The sequence below is a fragment of the Notothenia coriiceps genome, unplaced genomic scaffold (assembly GCF_000735185.1).
Source record: "Notothenia coriiceps isolate Sejong01 unplaced genomic scaffold, NC01 NC01_scaffold00036509, whole genome shotgun sequence".
NCBI classification, from domain to species: domain Eukaryota; kingdom Metazoa; phylum Chordata; class Actinopteri; order Perciformes; family Nototheniidae; genus Notothenia; species Notothenia coriiceps.
Window position 1 is genome coordinate 257,957 of NW_011369210.1, and position 344 is coordinate 258,300.

The window sequence follows — 344 nt, forward strand, 5'->3', positions numbered from 1 at the left end:
TAAGTATCCCGATATAAGTAAACATAATATAAAATAAACAGAATTACAGTAAGATTAATAGGAACGGCGTGTTGTAATAGTTTATCCAATGTGTGTAAGTCCATCGCTGAGAGACTTCCAAGAGACTTTTACCATTTTTACAAGGTGTAAGACACTTCAAATATTACTTCCTTTAGTGTAAGTCTCTAGGGAACCCCTTTTTTGGAGAAACTTACAAATATTCTTCACATAAGAGATAGTCAAATCGAGGACAAAGATTTAGGTTTTCACAGACGGACATAATATAGATTCTTTTATAGTCCGTAGATATCTAAGTATGACTTTACTGTCTTTACAAATATAAC